The sequence below is a fragment of the Microcebus murinus genome, chromosome 26, assembly GCF_040939455.1.
Source record: "Microcebus murinus isolate Inina chromosome 26, M.murinus_Inina_mat1.0, whole genome shotgun sequence".
Lineage (NCBI taxonomy): Eukaryota > Metazoa > Chordata > Mammalia > Primates > Cheirogaleidae > Microcebus > Microcebus murinus.
Window position 1 is genome coordinate 4,469,813 of NC_134129.1, and position 22,541 is coordinate 4,492,353.

General features: G+C 39.7%; 1 pseudogene; it reads left to right on the plus strand.

The window, feature by feature from the left end:
• Positions 1–12,291: 12,291 nt before the first annotated feature.
• On the plus strand, positions 12,292–13,572 carry LOC105868812 (glyceraldehyde-3-phosphate dehydrogenase pseudogene; annotated as a pseudogene).
• The last annotated feature ends 8,969 nt before the right edge of the window (positions 13,573–22,541 follow it).

Below are 22,541 nucleotides of genomic sequence, written 5' to 3' on the forward strand. Positions count from 1 at the left end.
GATTTATCCTAATATAATGAAAATAATGGATTTGTAATATAAAAGCTCTGTGTTCCTGATCTTGATATGGCACTAACTTAGTTTATATAATACCTTAGGGTTCTTCTGAAAGTAAGACTTGTGTTACCAGGTTAGGAAATTATGTTTGGGAAGAGTGAGTTAACCTGTCAGAGCCTCAATTTTGCCCCCTTTAAAATGAGGAGTGAAACTGATTTTTACATGATCTCTAAGATACCTGCCAGTTCTAAAGTTCTGTCCTGCCAGGGGCATCCTTTAAATAACTGGCACACAGTCCCTTAACTGCCCACTGATTTGGCATAGGTAGCCCTACTTTTGGTCTGACATAATTTAAATGCATCCTATATGACAGTGAATAGTGGAAAAAATTGGCAGAGGAAAGAATCCACAAAAATACCTGCTGAGTTCTTTATCATACCACTAGGAGAGTTGCCTGGAATTAAGAGCTGACAGAACTTAAACATATTGATCTAAAAATGAGGGAGGTGTCATGTTAATAATACCAAATATAATTCCAGAGGGTTAGACTTTCTGTCACATAAAATTATTCAGCATATCGAAAACATTGACAATTTCAGAATCAAAGTATATTCAAATAAATGTAATATTTTAATTTAATTTAATTCAATTTTTTAGATTTGAGGTCTCACTCTGTGGCCCAGGAATGAAGTGCAGTGGCAGGATCATAGCTCATTGCAGCCTCCAACTCCTGGACTCAAGAGATCCTACTACCTCAGCCTCCTAAATAGCTGGGATTATAGGTACTTGCCACCACTCCCAGATATTTCTATAATAATTTCTCCTTCACCAATTCAGATTTCATACCACATTCTTCCTAAAATTTCAAGAAGTTACCCTCCTGACAAAAGTCTTATAACCCTTTGTTTATGAAGCAAGATTATTAAAATTTGTATTCTGTCCACCAATTTTTCAAAGAATTGTGCTTTTAATGTGGGCAGAATGGAATAGAACATGAGTGGTCATACGTCCTCAAATATCTTTAAGTATTCAAGTTATTTTCTTATAACAAACAAGTAAATATTTATATAAATACAAATAAACAGGTTCATGGTAATGGTAGTTAAAGCTATGAAGGAAATAAACACAGTAAGGTGACAGAGTGTAATAGTGAAGGAAAAGGATTGGGTTTAGAAAGGCCCTTAGATTGGGTTAAGAAAGGCCTCTCTATAGAGATGGTATTTTTATTAAGACTTTAAGGAAAAGAAAAGCTAGACTTGGAGAAAGTTGGGGAAGAACATTTTCTGTTAGAGGGAAAAACCAAGCACAAATGTTCTAAGACAAGGAAGAGCTTAAAGTGTCCTTGCACAAGATGGGTGACAGCCTGGCAGAGTGAGCAAGGAGAAGAGTGGCATAGGATGAGGCTGGACATGTAGACAGAAGGCAGGCTGGGACTCACAGGCCTAGACAAGACGCCTGGATTTTATTCTAAGATCATTGAGAAGTCAGCAGAGAAGTAAGATAGTAAAAGGACAAAATAAAATAATCAGAGTAACACTTTATTTTTTTTAATTTGGAAAATTTCAGACATACACTAAGGGGCAGAGACTAGTATAACGAATCCATCACACAGCTTCACACAGCTTCAGCTGGTGACCCCTGAATTAACATTTGAGATAGATCGCTGTCCCTTCTTTTGGAGAATGTCAGAAAGGAAGCCAGAAGATGAGTGCAATAGTCCAGTTGTTTCTGAACAATTGTGATTTGGTTTCAGGTGGTGTCATTAATCATAGAAAGAAATCATTTATAATCTCAATGTGAAATCGACAGTACGTGTTTTTTTTTTTGAGACAGAGTCTCGCTTTGTTGCCCAGGATAGAGTGAGTGCCATGGCGTCAGCCTAGCTCACAGCAACCTCAAACTCCTGGCTCAAGCAATCCTCCTGCCTCAGTCTCCCAAGTAGCTGGGACTACAGGCATTCGCCACCATGCCCGGCTAATTTTTTGTATATATATTAGTTGGCCAATTAATTTCTTTCTATTTATAGTAGAGACGGGGTCTCGCTCTTGCTCAGGCTGGTTTCGAACTCCTGACCTCGAGCAATCCGCCCGCCTCGGCCTCCCAGAGAGCTAGGATTACAGGCGTGAGCCACCGCGCTGGCCTGACAGTACTGTTGATTGATTGATTGTGGGGGTTGAGGAAAGGAAGGAATCCTGCATAATACTTCTGCTTGGCTTTAGCTATGTCTTGGCCGATGATGCTGCCACTTACCAAGATAGGGAAGATGTAAGTCACAATTTTGGAGTAAAGCAAAAAGTTCTACTTTGGACATGTTCACTTTGAGATATCTTTGAGCAGCAAAATAGTGGTATCAGGTAGAGTTTTGACTACTTTGTTAAGGCTGGGGAGAGATCTGAACTAAAGGTATGAAAGTAGGAGTCCTCAGCCAGTAAATAGTATTCAAAGTGATAAGACAGTCTTTTGGGGTTTTGTTATTTTTAGGGACTGGATCTATGTTGCCCAGCCTAGCCTCGAACTCCTGGGTTCAAGGGATCCTCCCACCATAACTTCCTGAGTGGCTGGGACTAGAGGCTCCTGCACCCAGTTGAGATGAGATTTTGAATAGAAATTTATATGCCACATAAGACAGCTAGCAAAATGTTACCTTTAAACATTTCTTTCTTTACTTCTCTTCCCAGATATCTTAGCTTTCTGACCATCTACCTCCTCTCCCTCAATTATATTTATATTCTTCCTTTTTACTGAAGGCTAGACTTTCTACCACCTGAAAGAAAATGACTCATAGTAACTTTTTATCACACAAATTAATGACTTCCAATGTGTTAATTAATGTCATCTTTCCCAGATAAAATGACACCAGTTGAAGCCACGTTTTCAAACAGTAGATGAGGGGAAATTTCTTTTAATAGTGGTATTTCAGTTTTAAAAAAAGTAAGAATGATTGAATTTATATTAGAATATCACCACTTTGCAACCCTTGATGGATTAATGGATTTACACATTGATCATCAATGGCTACTAGTATCACAAGAGAGACCACTAGACTTTATGTGTTTCCTGATGGAATATTCTATCATCAATGAAGAAATCTTTCAGCAAAATAGAACCTGAATCTGATCAAGTCTCTAGATCCACTGTACCAATTTACAGGAAACACAAGGAACAGAATAATGTGGTAAAGAGCATTTGAAAATTATACCACATGCATGCAATCAGCAAAACTCAAACTGTGAAGAAACTATGCAAGACACAATTTCTTCAACAAATGAATTGTAGGAAAAAATAGAGCTGAAGGAGAAACCTAGAGATTAAAGGAAACATAAGGGAAAATCAACCTATTGCAACATGTGGACTTATTTGCATGCTGATTCAAACAATCTGAAAAACAACTATAACAAATATTTGTGTCGTTTATGAGATACTGAAAATCTGAACACTGGCCAGGTTTTTTTTTCTTTTTCTTTTGTTAGAGACAGTCTCACTCTGTCACCCAGGGCAGAGTGCAGTGGCCTGATCACAGCTCACTGTAACCTCGACATAGGCTCAAGCAATCCTCTTTCCTCAGCCTCCTGAGTAGCTAGGACACACACACCACCATGCCTGGCTAATGTTGAAAACTTTTTGTAGAAATGGGGTCTTGCCATGTTTCCCAGGCTAGCCTCAAACTCCTGGGCTCAAGTGATCTTCCTGCCTCAGCCTCTCAAAGTACTGGGATTACAGGTGTGAGCCACTGCACCCAGCCTGACTGGGTATTTTTTTATATTAAGAACTTCTTGTTAATTTTGGTGATAATATTGTAGTTATGATTTTTTTTTTTTTTTTTTTTTTGAGACAGAGTCTCACTTTGTTGTCCAGGCTAGAGTGAGTGCCGTGGCGTCAGCCTAGCTCACAGCAACCTCAAACTCCTGGGCTCCAGTGATCCTTCTGCCTCAGCCTCCCGAGTAGCTGGGACTACAGGCATGTGCCACTATGCCCGGCTAATTTTTTATATATATATATCAGTTGGCCAATTAATTTCTTTCTGTTTATAGTAGAGACGGGGTCTCGCTCTTGCTCAGGCTGGTTTTGAACTCCTGACCTTGAGCAATCCGCCCGCCTCGGCCTCCCAAGAGCTAGGATTACAGGCGTGAGCCACAGCGCCCGGCCTGTAGTTATGATTTTTTACATCCTTTTCTTATAGAAATAAGTACTGAAATACTTAAAGATGAAATAATATGCCAGGGCTGACCGGGCATGGTGGCTCATGCCTATAATCCTAGCACTCTAGGAGGCCAAGGCAGGAAGATTGCTTGAAGTCAGGAGTTCGAGACCAGCCTGAGCAAGAATGAAACACCCCATCTCTGCAAAAAAAAAAATAGGGGAAAAAAAATTAGCTGGGTGTGGTTTCAGACACCTATAATCCCAGCTACTCCGGAGGTTGAAGCAAGAGGATCACTTGAGCCCAGGAATTTGAGGTAGTAGTAAGCCATGAGGATGCCACTGCACTCTAGCAGGGGTGACAGAGCAAGACCCTGTCTAAAAATAAATAAATAAATAAAATAGGAGGGGAAAGTGAGAGTGTAGATAAAACAAGATTGGCCATGAGATGACATGAGATGATAATTGTTAAAGCCAGGTGATGAGTACATAGAGATCATTATACTATGCCATCTACTTTAGTTTTGAAATTTTCTACAATAAAAAGAAAAACAAACAGCAGGTCCCTCTTGACAAAACCTAGAAGGTCTGTTAATGATGGGGATTTAAAAGTTGCTGAAAGTGAAAGTGATTTTTTTAGACTAGAAGCTTCTTTCCTTGACCTCACATTAGCCAGCTTTTTTCTGCCTATATATAAACATGTTCTCTTACCTATAAAACTAAAAGCAAATGTTATTAATGCTTAAGGAAAGAAATTCTGAATTCAAACCCTGTGACTAAATCTGGGCCTCAGAATTTCTTGAGTAGCTCTTCTTTTCTGATTCAGAAATGTGATCTGACTCTGAAAGAATAGACACCTGAACAACAAATACTAGAAACTGTATACCTGGGCAACATATCCTTAGTAACCTGATGAAATGTATTCTGTTGTGAGTGTTTTGATTGCATAATATTTAGATTGATGTGGTAATTATTTCATCCAATTAGCTCATTACATAAGGTTGTTTTTCTGGTTACTATTTATTGAATATTTCTGATGGGCCAATAATTCTAAGATTTCCATATATTTTATTTCCATTTAATTTATTTCTTATACTGCCCCATGAAGTTAATAATGTATTAGGTGTTAGCTTCCCCATTTTATAGGTAAGGAAAATAATGCTGAGAGGTTATATAACTTGCTCGAGATCATAGCCAGTAAGTATAATCTGAATTCACTAAAGTCCATTTCTCTTCTCTCTCCTCCTCCAGGACGGACTAAATTAGAATGAATACATTCTAAATGAATTTTGGCATGCTACACAATCTCACTTAACATAAGCAATTCAACCTGACCCTTATTAAGGCCCTTTAAATTTTAATGCTGTATCTTGCTTCATTAAAGACAAACCAATGTAGAGTTATAAGTGCTTTTCAAGGGCAGATTAAATTGATACAATAGTAAAGAATAGAGGCATGATAGATTGGTTCATGAAGCTTGGTGTCTTTCAGTACATTCATTTATTGCTAAAATCCACAAAGCATCAAAAATACAGCTCCTTATTTAATGTTCAAAATGGAAGAAGGAATCTTCCAGTCACCACAAACCTAACCAATACCCTCCCCTTGAAGCTGTTTGTCCTTTTGAATATAAGGTTTGTGTAATAGAATGGCTAGATTTTAGGGAAATAAATATAAATTATTCATTTATCTACTCAACAAGTATTTATTGAGTGTCTACTATGGGCCTCTGTGAATTAAAAAACAAAACAAAACAAAAAAGGACATAGTCCCTGCCATTTGAACCCTATAGGTCACTGGGAAATACAGACAATCAGATAAATAAAAGCCAATTAGAAATTGTATAAGTGTCATGAAGGAAAGGTCCATGTTGTATGTGAGTGTATATTACAAGGACCTCACCTATTTTAGAAAATTGTATCCTTTGTATTCAGAAGTGAATAATATATGTTTACTCCTTGCATTTAAATTCCAGTTACATTTACAAACAGCATAATTTAATAAAATTTCTATTTCCTCACTCATTGCCAACTCACTTTAGTGTTTTAAAGTATCATGACATAGAAATTAATTTTTGTTTTTGAAAAGCCACCCTTTCAGAACTTTTTTAGAAAGTACTACTTTCAGTATACTTTTGATTATCTCAATCCATAAGACAGAAATTATACTTGCTCAATAAATATTGAATTTCTTGATCTGTCAAGTTTACCATTGACCACAATTGTTTGTTCCACTAAACTCAAACCACATAGCCACTTCAGTGAGCCACCATGGAGAGGGGGAGGAGAAAGGGTCCTTTCTGAGCCTATTCAGAGCTGCTTTTCCCAAATTGATAGGACATTGCAAGGTCACAAAGTCTAAAATTAACTCTGCCAGCTGTGTTTGGGTTTGCTTCATATAGCCCATGGGCTCAGGGGGCTCAACGTGCTAGGCTTGGTTGTGGCTTTAATCTGCTGTGCTCGTTAGAAGTTTGTTTGCCTGGAATGTATGTTGTGCACAAGACCTGGTAACTAAGCAGCTTGAAAGTATATGGGAACTAAACAAATAAGTCTCCCCTTGAATCTCAAAAAAAGCCTAGCAAACAATGTGGGGTGATGGAGGAGCCACTGCCGAGTATGTCAGATGAGTGGTTTAACTTTTAACCTTGCTGAAGTTTCCCAGAGAGCAGGCTGCTGATGTGCTGTCAAAGATCAAAAGATAATAATGTCGTTTCAAGGAGTCTATGTTTTTAGCCCACCCATCTCCATGAGGTCCTTTAGCATGAAGGACCATATATAGACATAGAGAGTATCCCAACTGGGTGCAACTTAAAAATATCCTGGGAATCAGCAGCTGTTACTTTCACCCACACAAATTCACAGTTGGCTTAATTAAATAGCGCCTGTTCTCAAGAGCTGCAGCCCTTTGAGTTGTACCCCAGGTACTCATGCTGCTTCCCTCCACTCCAGTCCCTTCTTCACAATAACAAAAAGAATGGGTGGGTGAAAGGGATCAGTTATGAGCATTTCAGGGTTTGCATCAATGTAAATAATGACATGTGGAAGTCAGATCTTAGAATAGGGTTTTGAATCTTTGCCACTGGAATCCAAGAATTATCACTGGAATCCAAGGACCCTAGGCAGTCCCTAGTCTCGGCCATTTGTTCTCCCATGCCCATGGCCGTTACCACACCCTCTTCTTGGCATCTCCCTCATGTTTTCCATAGTTGTCATAATCACAACCATAGCAACCTGAGCAGGTCACAATCCTCTTAGAGCTGGAGAGTTAAGGCTTTATACAACACAATTCCCGTGTCTTGCATCAACAGGAGTCTGGTCCCTGCTAGTAAAACCATTTGTTTTTCCTTAGGAGAAATATTCCAACCCCTCTCTAAATATCATTATCCTTGAAGTTTCTATAGCATCAAAATAACCAAGAAGCCTCTACAGAGGAAGAAAAAAGCCAAGATAATCAATCCCACCTTGAAATTTGACCAAGTATTTCCAAATCCCTTATTTATGGGCTGTACTCTGGATTTCCACACTATTCCATTTGAATACAGAGTAAAGGGAGTTAGCAAAAGAAAACTTTAGTAGGCAGGAAGATATCCTGTCCAAAATAGAGCTTTTAAAGGCAGTGATCTTGTCGTGCACTCCTTGTAAGGGGGCTGTTGGAGACCTTCCTGGAACCTTGCAAGGGTGAGGGACCACTTGCAAGATTCAGTCCATCCACTGGTAACATTCATTAACTGTCTCCCATAAAGCAGTCACCATGTTAAAAGTGAGGACACAAAAGAAACACACAGTATCACAACCTCAAGGAACTCATTTCTAGTGGTGGAAACTGACATGTAAACAAATCATCATAGCACAAAATGATTCCTCCTAAAACAGGATCATGTGCAAAGGGCTACATGAGCCCAGCTGGTGAAAAAGGGTTGCTTTCATTTGAAGACAAAGATACACATCTAAGAGCATTTTTACCAAAAGTGTGAATTTTTTTTTTTTTTTTTTGAGACAGAGTCTCGCTCTGTTGCCCGGACTAGAGTGCCGTGGCGTAGCTCACAGCAACCTCAATCTCCTGGGTTCAAGGGATCCTACTGCCTCAGCCTCCCAAGTAGCTGGGACTATAGGTACGCATCACCAAGCCCAGCTAATTTTTTTTTCTATAATTTTTTAAGTTGTCCAGCTAATTTCTTTCTATTTAGTAGAGACGGGGTCTCGCTCTTGCTCAGGCTGGTCTTGAACTCCTGACCTCAAGTGATCCTCCTGCCTCGGTCTCCAGAGTGCTACGATTACAGGCATGAGCCACCGCGCCCAGCCTAAAAGTGTGAATCTTAAAGGGTTAGTAGACCTTCTCCAGGTGAAGAAGGGGTGATAGAAGAGGAAAAGGTATTGCAGAAAGTGGATACAGCATGTGTAAAGCCCAGAGGCATGAAAAGAATGCAAATAAACAAGGGAAATGTTGACTGCTACTATCATTTACACCTTAATATGAGCTCTCATCCCTTCACTCAACAAATATTTGGCACTAACTTATGTAAACAAAGTCCCTGCCCTTAAGAAGTTTACATTCTAATGGAGCGGAGATATTCTGAATTTAAGTTAGTGTATAAACCCCCTAGTTATAGTTGCATTTTAATTATCCCTAATTATGACATGAAAATCTCAAGCCTTATTAAAGCAATATGTTTAAAAACTGAAGTATCAGGAAGCAAATAGAAGAGAAGTTCTGGAATCACAGCAAAAAGACAAAAGGCCTCTGACTCCCAAGCAGACAGTAGTTCCCAATGCTCAGCTGGAACTCTGCTTTAGTTGATTACACAGAATTACAAATCCAATCCTATAGAAGGTACTGGAAATAATTAAAATACAGCCTTTAGCTGTAAACTCAATGACTACATGGCCAAAATGGCCGGTCTAAAATTGAAGCAGGTGTATTTATGTAAAGAAATTAGGACAGACCCACAATTCTATCCTAGGAACAAAGCCTCCTGCTTCTTCTCTGCCTCCTTCCTTCCTCTGGCAACCTCCAGGGACTTGCATCATCTATCACAGTCACTGTAACAGGGACCTCATGCTTGTAATTTCCATAAGTTTTCACTGGATCATCAACAACCTCCACCAGCCACACAACATGACTCAAAAGGCCAGTTCCTCCCAAGAGGCCTATGTGGTTACTCTGGATAGGACTGAAAGCAGCTCACTGTTCCCTGTGATACCCTAGGGCCAACTGTGGCTGCCTGTCCTGCCAGGGCTCAGCAAGCCGGCATGATTATGGAAGCATATGGGAATCTAAGCCAATGCTGGAAAGAGACCACAGAATCTTCAGGAAATGGAGGAAACTAATATTTATATTCTGCTGTGTATATCATTTTCTGCCAGTATTCTTGAAAAACTCTTTACATCTCATTTAATTCTCACCACAATGCTATGAAGCAGTTCTTTTTGTCCCAATTCTATGGATGAGGAAGTTAAATCACATCTAATACAAGACCAGTAGTAAGTAGTGGATCCAGAATGTGAACCCAGGTCCATCTAATTCATGTAGAATCAAACCATCCCAGGTTATTGTATAATTGAAGAATTGGGATTGTTAAGTGTTATGTAAACACAGTATTCCATAATATTGAATCACATATTAGGAAAGTTATTTTTTAAATTTAATTTCATTTTTTTCTGATGATATCAAGGAGAAAGTCTCGGTTTGATGCTACTTTGTCTTTAACACCTCTCTAACACTTAGACTCCCCTTCAACAAAGCACAGGCTTGAGACCTAGAGATTTCAGCAAGCAGTAATATCTAGCTAGAGCTTAATAATGTTTTGCTCTTATTTTATTCACTTACATATTTTTCTCCTGCACAAGGCATGTGATACTGGTCTCCATTTATAGCAGAGATATAAAGTACAGCCTACTGGTTAAGCATCGAATCTCTAGCCTCATATTATCCACGCTCAGTTATTTACTAGCTGTTTGATGTTGGACAAGTTCATTAGCTCTCAGTTTCCTCACTTGTAAAATAGGTTTAATGGTACTATCTGTGACATTATGTTGATGTGTGGATTCCATGAGGTATTGCCTTCTCATTTAAGCACTTATTTAAGATATACTTTTATGAAGTTTAAAAGAAAATGAACTGCCTTATATCAAACTTTATTAACATTGGCACTGCTGACATTGTGGGTTGACAATTGTTTGTTGAGAGGATCTGTGCTATTTGTTGTAGTATGTTTATCAGTATCCCTAACTTCTTTCCAATAGATGATCATATCACTCCCTGACTGCAGTTACAACACACAAAAATGTTTCCAGACATTGGCAAATGTCACTGGGGGACAAAATCGTTCCTGGTTGAGAAATACAGAAAATATTAGGTGAACCTCTTATTTAGAGATGACAAGTATCTAAAAGTATTATTGGGGCCAGGTGCAGTGATTCAAGCCTGTAATCCCAACACTTTGGGAGGCTGAAGTGGGAGGATCACGTGAACCCAGGAATTCCAGACCAGCCTGGGCAATATAGTGAGACCCCATCTCTACAAAAAATTTTTAGAAATTAGCTGGTAGTGGTGGCACATGCCTGTAGTCTCAGCTACTCAGAAGGCTAAGCAGGGATCACTTAAGCTGCGGAGCTGGAGGCTGCAATGAGCTATGGTCGTGCCACTACACTCCAGTCTGGGTGACACAGCAAGACCCTGTCTTTAAAAAGAGTGTTATGGGGAAACTGAAGTTTGGGAAATATTGCCCTAAGTCAATGCTATTTGCAAATTAATGCTAAAAATTACTACTTTTATTTGCAGGTTTATGAATATGCTCTAAGTTTCCCATCAAACCAAAGTATTCAAACAACTTAAAAGGGACTGGATAGTAAGTACATGAAATTCATCTTTTTCTGTTACCTCCCCTTTCTTTTCCTGCCTTCTTTTCTAATCAGTGTCCTTCCTGGACACCACCCCTCTCTGCACATATACCCATGAACTGACCAAGCAACATCCTTGGTCTAGACTTCTCTCATGCTCCCCTTCTCCATCAGAGGTGTTCTTCCCCTAAAGCCTCATTACCACCTTTATTTATTTTTTTTTTCCGGTAGATCCTTCTACTAGATTCTTCATAGGAGGATTTATCATAGGGATACTCAGAGAACAACAATGGGAAGTAAATGTCAAACAAATTCCAAAACTGGTGCCTTAATAGGGCCACCTGGTAAGTAATTCTAGACTCAAGGCAGCTCTGGAGCACTGAGTTGATGGACCTTGTGCTTTGCATTGATGTGGTCTGGTGAGAATAGGTGTTGTTACTTTCTTCTGTCCTACCTCCAACTGGGAGATTATATTTCTGTATTTGTAATTCAAAATGCCAGGATGGGAAAGCTGATTAACTTAGTTAATAACTCATCAATTTTTGGACTGGATCCTTTATCCAGGTTTATGGAGAGACTGCTCTTGGTCTCCATGATTAATAATGTCTTTCATATCTTAAATGGATGTCATTTCACATTACACAGTATGTGCCTATATAAATCAAAGAAGTTGATTTAAATAAAACACCACTTTGTTAACTGTGGTGAGATTATGGAAATGACTCTAATTTTCTTCTTTTCAGCAGACTTCATTATTTGTTAGCCCTAACACACCATCATATGATATAGTATTTTCTTGGCCTTTGGCCAGGAGGAAAACAGTAGTGCTGATTCAGTAGATTTAATTCTGGTGAACAAGATCTGGGGAACAGATTTCCAGAAACATTGTCCTAAGGATTAGCAGTAGTTGTTGGGGCAGGAACTCACTGGGTGGGAACTCTCTTCATCCCTACCCCCAGACACATGGACCACCCAAGGGAAACTTCTCATTTATGTATTTTATGTTAGTTGTTAGGTTTTGTGTGAGATTAATTTGAAAGAAAAGACTTAGAGTTAAAAATCTTGAAACACATATACCAGCCCATTTTTTAGAATGGCATTAGAAGCTGTGGCTCTATATTCAGCTTATTATGAAATAATGGGTAAACTGCTTCTCTAGCTGGGGTTTTACAAACCTCCTTAGATCTTAGATTATCCCCTTTGTTTTGTAATGGATCCAGCTTCCTAGAAGGATAAGAATTTAAAATTGGTTTCAAGAGCACATTAGCTATTTCAAATATTTTGGGACTGAAGGAAATTAATCAAAGATGTCTTACTGGCTCTCTGGTCCTCCCGTTCGACAGATAGCCGCATCTTCTCAGGCAGCGCCAGCACCGTCTCCCAGACACCATGGTGAAAGTGAAGGCCGGAATAAACGGCTTTGGCTGTATTGGGCGCCTGGTCACCAGGGCTGCCTTTATCTCTGGCAAAGTGGATATTGTCGCCATCAACGACCCCTTCATTGACCTCAACTACATGGTCTACATGTTCCAGTATGACTCCACCCACGGCAAGTTCCATGGCACAGTCAAGGCGGAGAATGGGAAGCTTGTCATCAATGGCCAGCCCATAACCATCTTCCAGGAGCAAGATCCCACCAAAATCAAATGGGGTGAAGCGGGCGCTGATTACGTCGTGGAGTCCACTGGCGTCTTCACTACCCTGGAGAAGGCTGGGGCTCACCTAGATGGGGGTGCCAAAAGGGTCATCATCTCTGCCCCCTCTGCTGACGCCCCCATGTTTGTGATGGGCGTGAACCACGACAAGTACCAAAACAACCTCACCATTATCAGCAATGCCTCCTGCACCACCAACTGCTTAGCCCCCCTGGCCAAGGTCATCCATGACAACTTTGGCATCGTGGAGGGACTCATGACCACAGTCCATGCCGTCACCGCCACCCAGAAGACCGTGGATGGCCCCTCTGGGAAGATGTGGCGTGATGGCCGTGGGGCTCTCCAGAACATCATCCCTGCGTCCACTGGCGCAGCCAAGGCTGTGGGCAAGGTCATCCCCGAGCTGAACGGGAAGCTCACTGGCATGGCCTTCCGCGTGCCCACTGCCAACGTGTCCGTGGTGGACCTGACCTGCCGTCTGGAGAAGCCGGCCAAGTATGATGACATCAAGAAGGTGGTGAAGCAGGCTGCGGATGGCCCTCTCAAGGGCATCCTGGGCTACACTGAGCACCAGGTTGTCTCCTCTGACTTCAACAGCGACACCCACTCTTCCACCTTTGATGCTGGGGCTGGCATCGCCCTCAACGACCACTTTGTAAAGCTCGTTGCCTGGTATGACAATGAATTTGGCTACAGCAACAGGGTGGTGGACCTCATGGCCCACATGGCCACCAAGGAGTAAAAGTCCCAGACCATCAGCCCCAGCCAGAGCACCGAGGAAGAGAGAGGCCTCAGCTGCTGGGGTGTCCCTGCCTACTCAGTCCCCACCTCACTGAGAATCTCCCCTCCTCACGACGCAGTTTCCATGCCAGAGCCCCTGAAGAATGGGAGGGGCCTAGGGAGCCCCACCTTGTCATGTACCATCAATAAAGTTCACTGTACTAGGCCAAAAAAAAAAAAAAAAAAAGATGTCTTACTAATTATCACCCTAATTATCTGAAAAACCATTGTGTCTTTAGAAGAGGCTTGCTTCCACTGAAAGCAGTTTATGTCATGATCTAACCCAACAAACATGAATTCTTATAGTTGCTTTAAACAAAATATATGGTCATAACTGCTGGCATTTAAAAAGTACCTGATACATTTCTTGAATGTAAATAAAAAAGTACAAGCAGCATAACAACTGGATTTCTCTTTTCTGACAAAAATAGTCAAGTCTTTTTAGCAAATGGTACAATAAAAGGAGAAAAGCAGATTATTTACTTTTAAATATATTAATAGAGTTCTATTCTTTTGCTTGAGTGTATTTTATAATAAAATATAATAATTCTACTCAGTATGAGAGTTTTACTTTTCAAAAATTCTACCAGTGACCTTCAAGTAATAACTGAGTTCTATCTACTCAGGATTAACCTTCCTAAAAATTGATCTTGATTATACTTTATTAAAACATTCTAGTAAGTCACTGAAAAATCAGGACCATATCTAGTATGCAATATGAAACTACCTTTAAGTTTCTATTTAATTGTATAAAAAAAAACCATCACTTTATTTATTTTAAAACATGGAATGGTATAACTGGTAGTTAACGTCAGGGTTGCTTTCACACAAAGCACACATTGTATGGATGGATTACATCCTTACTGTAACTCAGAGTCTACCTTTTATGCAGGTCTAGGCAAAGGAAACTAAATTTGAAATAGAAAATATTACAGTTCTAAGAATATCAGCTTATAGCAACCAGGTGACAAACAAGGATGGGGCAAGGTCAGGCACTGGAATTGAGTAGCTTAGGCATCTTCTCAATTCTTCTGTGAGACGATAGTTATTTTTGTTTTCATTTCCAAACTCTGCTTACCAGAAGAGTGGTAAAGGAACAGCAAGAGAGCCTGAGCAGGCATTTTTCATGGTTCAGTTGTGTCTTTAACACATTATCTTAGGGAAGCCAGTGCTCCTGTCTCTATCTACCAAATTTTCTCTTTTGAAAGAAATGGTATAAGCATGGGGTTAGTCCAAGTTATAAAATTTAACAAGATGTTGTTGGTAGAGAAATTTGAGGGAGGTCCAAACTTCTTTGGACATATTTATTAAGATACTTCTCAATGTCTCTAAAGATAAAAATGATAAGGCGCAATCTCTGACCTTGAAGATCTTAGAGATGGTGGACCTTCTTATGTAAACAAAAGGTGCTTTTAGAAAAATAGAGAACAGTATGCTTGCAATCACAGATACTTGGGAGGCTGTGGCAAGAAGATTACCTGAGCCCAGGAGTTCAAGACCAGCCTGGGAAACACAGAGAGACCCTGTCTGTATAAAAATAAAAATAAGTTAGCCAGGCATGGTGGCTTGAGCCTATAGTTCCAGCTACTTGGGGGTTAAGGTTGGAGGATCTCTTGATCCCAGGATTTCAAGGCTGTAATGAGGCAGGATTGTGCCACTGTACTCTAGCCTGAATAACAGAGGGAGACCCTGTCTAGGGAAAAAAAAAAAACCTAAGGGGAAAAAAAATGATATGCAACCATGTTTATTTTGGAGAAACAATAAATGAAAAATACATTTTAATAAGGAAGAAGTATCCATTTTCATGCTCTATAAACTCCAGGCAGACTGCTGAAGTCTTTGTTCCTTTGAATCCTAAACTGGTTATCACTTTCCATTTTGATAAAAATATAGATGAAGTAACCAACCTAGTTATACATAATTTGGGCAGTAATGAGCCTTTACCCTAGCCCACTGGCTTCCTTTAGTTCCCCCAAAAGGAACCAAAGGCCTCTTCATTTTCTATTATCTAAACTCAATTTCTGATGAAATAACTGCAAAGGACAAGATCTCAGATTGATAAAATTATAATTTACCAACTGGCAGTAGAATTGTATAACCAATGAAGGGTAAGATGAATATGTTTAGATTGTTCCATTCTTTCTCTAGGATTTGTTTATAGTTTTGATGATGAAAGAAGTTTTGATTTCTGAAAGAAGTGTGGTCCTGTGGAAAACTAAATGAATACTATTTTATTATTAATACTTACCTCTTTATTGATTTATTAACCTTGGATGTCATTTTAATTTTCTAGAGTCCACTTTATATATATTATATTTACATAAATACATACAGATATATTTCACATATATATTTTTCATATATTTGAAAATAACTCCTGTTTTTGAAATTTTTCTTAAATTTGTGCTTTATGATAAATGATTAAAAAGCTATGAAAATGTATAAAAGTTGGCATTTAATTAATTTATCCTATTTAGTTTTTCATCAGTATTGGGCCTCCTTGGTTTTGTTTGTTTTGGTTTTTTTTGAGACAGAGTCTCGCTCTGTTGCCAGGCTAGAGTGCCGTGGCATCAGCCTAGCTCACAGCAACCTCAAACTCCTGGGCTCAAGCGATCCTCCAGTCTCAGCCTCCCGAAGAGCTGGGACTATAGGCATGCGCCACCATGCCCGGCTAATTTTTTCTATATATTTTTAGTTGGCCAATTTCTTTCTATTTTTAGTAGAGACGGGGTCTTGCTCTTGCTCAGCCTGGTCTCAAACTCCTGACCTCGAGCAATCCTCCCGCCTTGGCCTCCCAGAGTGCTAGGATTACAAGCGTGAGCCACCACAGGCCTCTTTGTTTTAAATTAAAATTTGACCCTGATCAATATCATTAGCCTAGTCTCACAAAAGCCAAAGAGAGAGAAGCATCTTGTAATATTTTTTCTCTAATTCACTCTAATTTTTTCAATGCCAGAGTATTTCGAAGTGAATTAAAGCATATCATTCCACTTTTAAGTATTTCAGTATATACATGTATATCTCTAAGGAAAATACTTCCTATCTACCAAAATAACATGATCACATACAAAAAATGAATAATTCCTTAGTATTGTCTAAAATCCAGTCTAGTATTATACAACTTTTTCCAGTTATCCACTAAAGTGTTTTAGGATCACATTTTGCATCTGGTTATATATCCTTGTATCTCTTTGCTTTAGCCAGAAAGTGGAGCTTGAAGTAAAAGCTTATGTGCTACTACTTTCTAAGAGAGTATGCTCCTAAGGCAGCAGGAGTGAGAGAAAAGGGAAGTGGAGAGAAAAGGGAAACTGGGAGAGTGAGTTTGAGTGTGTGTTACCAAACTGACCACCACTTCTACCACGGGTCACTGATTGCTTGTTCCTGTGGGGCCATCTTCTAGGAGGTTGGATGAACAAATGTATTTCAGGAAAGTCTGCTGGGAAACAAAAGAGGAACTTGTCTACCAATTCTTGTTTCCTTTTGCCAAAGATTTGTCCTATGGGGCAACCACCTCCTCTTATTTCTGGGTTACAAATGCATAGGCACCCAGTAAGCCAAAGCACCTCAGGCCTCATCATCACAAGAGAACTCTGGGCAGGACACAGGGCTGAGAAGCGCCAGCACACGGTGAAATGCTGTAGTATGGTACCCGTGTGAGATGGTGCTGATGTAGGTGTGCACACAGAGCTGCTCCTGTATCTCTCTACTGCTGCTCTCTTGTTCAGAGTCAGAACAAGTAGCCAAAGGTCATTTTGAAATACGGAAGAAGTGGCATTTGACACACTCTTTAAATCTGGACTTGTCACTTGTGACACTGACTTGCTAAAGAGATCAATGTCCTATGAATGTGCCATATTCTGAATTTGTCTGATGGCTTCCTCGCGAAGGCATTTATTAATAGCTTGCTCTTCTGCCTTTGCACTTCCTGTAAACTGGAAGTTCAATATAAAGGTTTACATAGATTCAAGCTAAACCTTTTTGGCTAGAATACAATAAATGATATTGTATATTTTATCTTGTATCATATTAGGAAACACATACTATCTCATTCCACTAATAGTGATGCTAAAATTGGCCACTGGAATAGGGTAATACTTTGTAATCCTTTTTGACTATTATTTTTTATTCCCTCAAAAAGATATACTGAAATGTAATCTTTATTTTATTTTTATTTTTTTTTTTATTTTATTTATTTATTTTTTTTTTTTGAGACAGAGTCTTGCTTTGTTGCCCAGGCTAGAGTGAGTGCCGTGGCGTCAGCCTAGCTCACAGCAACCTCACACTCCTGGGCTCAAGCGATCCTTCTGCCTCAGCCTCCCGAGTAGCTGGGACTACAGGCATGCGCCACCACGCCCGGCTAATTTTTTCTATATATATTAGTTGGCCAATTAGTTTCTTTCTATTTATAGTAGAGACGGGGTCTCGCTCTTGCTCAGGCTGGTTTCGAACTCCCGACCTCGAGCAATCCGCCCGCCTCGGCCTCCCAGAGAGCTAGGATTACAGGCGTGAGCCACCGCGCCCGGCCTGAAATGTAATCTTAATAATAAACATATCTGTTTTAATACATTATATGAAAATAAAGGAAACATTTAAATTAAGATGCAGAGAGGAATTTCAGCTAAAGAAATGTATATTTTACATTGAAATTTAAGGCTTACTAACCTAGTATAAATTGAGGGATGCTACAGAGTCGTTGGCTAGTTTGAATCTGGTAGGGAAGAGATGACAATAATGTGAAATATCATTTTCTTGATCATTTTCACATCTGAACTATTATAATAAGGGTTTTATAAGTCATATGGTACTGAATATACCAAATATGATAGCATTTTATATAAGCATTTAATAGTAATGCTTCATAATTTAATAAATTTAATAAAAGCATTTAATAAGCAATTTTTAAAAATTATAGGTATTATTCTAAATGCTTGTCATATAGCGACTCCTTTTATCTTCATAATAACCCTATGAGGTTGAGGTGAGTACTGGTATTTTTCCCTTTTTATGAATGCATAACCTGGATCAGAAGCTTAATTAGAGTGCTCCTCACCCAGATACCCACAAGGTTGTCCCCTCTCTTCTGTCACATTTTTGTTCAATGTTTCCTTTTTTTTTTTTGGAGACAGAGTCTCGCTTTGTTGCCCAGGCTAGAGTGAGTGCCGTGGCGTCAGCCTAGCTCACAGCAACCTCAAACTCCTGGGCTCGAGTGATCCTTCTGCCTCAGCCTCCCGGGTAGCTGGGACTACAGGCATGCGCCACCATGCCCGGCTAATTTTTTATATATATATCAGTTGGCCAATTAATTTCTTTCTATTTATAGTAGAGACGGGGTCTCGCTCTTGCTCAGGCTGGTTTTGAACTCCTGACCTTGAGCAATCCGCCCGCCTCGGCCTCCCAAGAGCTAGGATTACAGGCGTGAGCCACAGCGCCCGGCCTCAATGTTTCCTTTTTATTGATGTCTACCCTACCATTTCAAATTGAAGCCCCCCCCTTATCCTGGTTCTCATCTGTCTTTCCCTACTCTATTTTTTTTCTCCATAGCCTTTATCACCATCTGTGGTGGCTTTGTAATGTGTCCTGTGCACATTACCCTGTATGTTCTTAGAGTGGGCCACAAGAGACATTTTGCATGAGATTTGGAAGGCAGAGGCGAAGCAGCAGCCATAGGGTTTTCACTCTCAGGTTAGTGCAGGGGCTACGTGTTGCACATTATACTTGTCACTTAGCTGCTGGCTCACCTCCTTTATGTGGGACAGAAACTGCTGTATCTTCAGCTTCTCTGACTCCCGGGCCAGGTACACGGTTAGCTTCATGCTGAAGGGTGCCAGCTTCTTCTGCGGGATACCTACATCATCAAAGTTGGAGGTGCTGAGACGGAACAATGGAGCTGCAATCCCTCCTAGGAGATTCCAGCTGTGTCTGTGAATTTGAATTGTCTGTTGCTAGAGCAAATCATAACTCAGCTCCTATTCAGAATGATTCTCTGGGAAGATCGGCCACTTATCTGGGGCAGATTTGTTATGCTGGACCACTTCCGACATGAAAAGGGCAGCACTTTGTTCTTGCTGGAACGGGCACACTGTATATATGGATTTTCCGCACATGAGCTACGTCAAAACCACCATCCATGAACTTACAGAATGGTTTATCCATTATCATCGTATTCCACACAGCATCACTACTGACGCAGGAAGTCTTTGTAGAGAAATAAAGTACAGCAACGGGACTATGCTCACAAATTCACCACTTTTACCCTGTCCTCCTCATCCTAAAGCTGCAGGCCTGATAGAATGATGGTCTTTTAAAGACTCGTTTATGGCGCCATCTAGGTGGCATATGGCATATCTTTTGAAGCTGAGGCAATGTCCTCTAGGGCATAGTATGTATATGCTCTAAATCAAAAAATAACAGTATTCTGTTCTTCTATAGCTAGCATCCATGGATCTGGAAATTAAGGGAGTGAAAATGGGCATGGTTTCTTTCATTATTATCCCTAGTGATCTGCTAGCAAACTCTTTGTTTCTTATCACAGACTTTAGGTTCTGCTAGTCTAGTGGTCTTGGTTCCAAGGGTAGGAATCTTCCATCAGAGGACACAATGGTTCCATTAAGCTGGAAGATGACACTGCTGCCTGGTCCTCATGCTAATGAAAACAATAGGCAGAAAGGGTGTTACACTGTACTTGCTGGGGTGACTGATTTTAACTACTAGGGAAAAACTGGGTTGCTATTACACAATGGGGATAAGGACAAGTGACAAGTATGTCTGGAATGTGGGTGATCCCTGGGTTAGTATGCCCATGCCCTGTGATTAAAGTCAGGGGAGAACTACAACAACCTAATTCAGATGGGCTGCTTATGATCCAGACCCTTCAGAAATGAAGGTTTGGGTCACCCTACCAGTCAAGGAACCCTGACCAGATGAAGTGTTTGCTAAGGGCAAAGAGGCTATGGATTGGATACTAGTTATAAATACCTGCTATAACCAGCTGCCCATGAGTAACAATGAGGACTGTAATAGCTATCAGTATTAAACTGAGAAATTACTCTACCCACATCAGTAGTTACACAAACCTTTGAATGCTTTATAGAGTTTACCTACTATGCAATTTATTCTGGAATTTCCATTCCAAAAATGAAAATAATTTTTCAAAAGTCTACTTTTTTGGGCCGGGTGCGGTGGCTCACGCCTGTAATCCCAGCACTCTGGGAGGCTGAGGCAGGTGGATTGCTCAAGGTCAGGAATTCAAAACCAGCCTGAGCAAGAGTAAGACCCCGTCTCTACTAAAAAAAAAATAGAAAAAAAGTAATTGGCTAACTACAAATATATATAGAAAAAATTAGCTGGGCACAGTGGCGCATGCCTGTAGTCCCAGCTACTCGGGAGGCTGAGGTAGCAGGATCACTTGAGCCCAGGAGTTTGAGGTTGCTGTGAGCTAGGCTGATGCCACGGCACTCTAGCCCAGGCAACAGAGTGAGACTCTGTCTCAAAAAAAAAAAAAAAGTCTACTTTTTTATTACCTTTAAGCACGTTATATAATATTAAAATAAACCAACTAAATATTGTCCACTAGAAGTTTTAATTTAATATTTTACACATTCAAAATGAGCACATCAAGGCACAGCTGAGGCAGTGATAGTTTCCTATTAGTTGCGATAACCCTTTGTAGATAGTAGATAGCCCTAACACAGTACTCACCACCTCATATTACAGTTACTTGCTCACTGATACAGTTCTCAGGCTAGACTGCAAACTCCATACAGGCATCTCTCTCTCTCTCTCTGTCTCTCTCTCTCTGTCTCTCTCTATCTCTGTCTGTCTCCCCAGTGCTCAGCTAACGCCCAGGTCCTAGAAATACTGCATCTGTGGAAAAAATAAGTTTTCAGTATGTATGCTTGTATAAATGAATAAATGAATACTACATGTTATACATGAATAATTCTAAAGTGACTAAAAATTGACTGTAAGTAAATATCCTTATAGTTATTTAAGAAAGATGTAATGAAGAGAATTTTGGAATCAGAGAGATATGGGTTTGAATGCTGACTTTCCAACTAATTAGTTATTCAGCACTGGACACCTTACTTAGCCTCTCAGGTCTCAATTTCCTCTTTTGCAAAATGAGATAATCTTGCACTTTTGTAGTGAAAATTAGAGATAATTTATACAGCCAACAGAGTACTTAGCTCTGTATAGGTGCTCAATCAAAGACAGTTCTATTATTATTTACTACATTTGTCCAGGAGAAACTAAATAAGTCATTGTATGAATTATTATAATTTCTGTATTGAGTTTATTATAATTATTTAGAAAACAGAAACCAATGTATGACACTCTGTCTCATAGCTGGATTTTTAAAAAGCTTAGAATGTTCTTATAAAACTTAGGCAAGTCCCTCAAACTCTGAGTCTTGGGAAGTCCTCAACTGTAAAATTATTGGCTCAACACTATCTTACCTATATCACAGGATTGTTTCAAAATTAAAATATGCAAATTTCTTGTAAACTGTAAAGTGCCAAACAAATGCTAAGTATTTTTACATCTTTAATCTGAGTGCTTCAGCTATAATTATGAGAGCATTTTTAAAAATCACTGCATTATTGAATCTTAATGCATTTTTTACCCTCTTGTCTATTTTCCAAAGAAAAATCAAAGCTAAAAGTTGCCACTTACTTCACAAAGCTATCATGAGCCTGATGACCTTAGTGTTTGCTATAAGCTCACAAAACTCTTTTCCTGAGAGACATAGATATCCCAATTTTGCCAAGAAGTTTTAAAGGCAAAGCGTTAGGTACCATTCTGTATTCATTAGCATAGTTCTACTCATTGAAAACCGACTATTGTTAAAGTACTTAGAAAGTTTTAAAAAGTCAGTGACACATTTCATCAGGCACCTAATGTACCACTGACTTTTCCCATAACTTTTCCTTTAGAGACTTTAGGGCAAGAGCCCTTTTATGAACAAACCGAGCTGGCCCTAGGCAGAATGGGGACATTGACTTTGTGTGTGACTTTGTGTGTGACTACCCCCCTATGTGAGGTAGGGGGTCATGTGGGAGGGGAATATTTTTATCTTTTTATGTGGTTTCAGAGTTAACAGTTACTAAACTTAGCTGCACAACAAAATCACCCA